This window comes from Arachis duranensis, chromosome 7 (genome assembly GCF_000817695.3).
Source record: "Arachis duranensis cultivar V14167 chromosome 7, aradu.V14167.gnm2.J7QH, whole genome shotgun sequence".
NCBI lineage: Eukaryota > Viridiplantae > Streptophyta > Magnoliopsida > Fabales > Fabaceae > Arachis > Arachis duranensis.
In genome coordinates, this window is record NC_029778.3 from 45,645,952 (window position 1) to 45,647,423 (window position 1,472).

The window sequence follows — 1,472 nt, forward strand, 5'->3', positions numbered from 1 at the left end:
AAATCACTTAACAAACATATCAAGGCATCTAATGGAATCAAGGAGAATTAGATTTAGCTATTTTAAGTCCTAAAAAGCATGTTTTCACTCTTAAGCACAACTAAGGGAGAAGTTATAAAACCATGCTATTTCATTGAATAAATGTGGGTAAAAGGTCATAAAATCCCCTAAAATGAATACAAGATAAACCCTACAAATGGGGTTTATCAACCTCCCCACACTTAAACCAAGCATGTCCTCATGCTTAAAACCAAGAATGAAATAAGGGTATGGCATTTATTCAATGGGAACTAACTAAATACAATCTACCTATATGCAACTATCTAAATGAATACAATTTGCTTAGTCAAAATAAATTAATTCCCAAGAAGCATATATAAGCACAAGGGCAAAAGGTATTAACAACCATGCCAAACCACAATTGAATTGAGCTATTAAATATTTTTACAAACTTGCATGAAAGGAGATGATCATTGGTGGAAACATGTAATTGAGCATCAAACCCTCACCGGATGTATTTGCACTCTATTCGCTCGGTGTTTGGGGTTGATTCTCTCAATTCTCCCCTAATCATGCTTTCCAAGATTTGTTCTTCTTCTAACAATCAACATATATTTCATGCATGCATACATCTATCATGAGGTCTTTTCTTTGGTTGTAATGGGGCTAGGGTCAAGATAGGATGCATATTTGGTCAAGTGAGCTTGAAATTTGAATCTTTGATAAGCTTAAACTTCCCACCTAACCTATGACATCCTATACAATTAAGTTCTAATCTAACTACCCATTCCTCACTTTTTCACATACTCATGCAATTTCTTTTCATTTCACAACACTTATGCATTGATTTTATTGGACTATACTTTGATTTGGGGCATTTTGTCCCCTTTTTATTCCTTTCTTTTTTTTTCTTTTTCTTTCTTTTTTTTCTTTCTTTTTCTATATTTTTTTTCCATATTATATTTTTTCTTTTTCTTTTGTTTTTCTCATTTTTTTTATATACAAGAATCTCAATGCATAAGAGGGTTTTACAATTGATCAATACATGAGTATGTACCCAATTCCCAATATTTTTAACAATACAAAATTACCCTTTTATTCACCCAATGTCCCAAGATTCCCACACTTGAATGGTACTCACACACACTAGGCTAAGCTAATCAAAGATCCAAATTAAGGACATTTATTGTTTTCCGCTTTAGGCTTGTAATGTGCTAAAATAAGAACAAGTGGGTTAAGCGTAGGCTCAAATTGGCTAACAAAGGAATATAAAAGGTTGGCCATTTGGATAAGTGAGCTAATGAAATGATGGCCTCAATCATATAAATGCATGAATACTGATGAGCGGATAATTTGTATGCTTTTTGGCATTGTTTTTAGTATGTTTTTAGTATGATTTAGTTAGTTTTTAGTATATTTTTATTAGTTTTTAGTTAAAATTCACTTTTCTGGACTTTACTATGAGTTTGTGT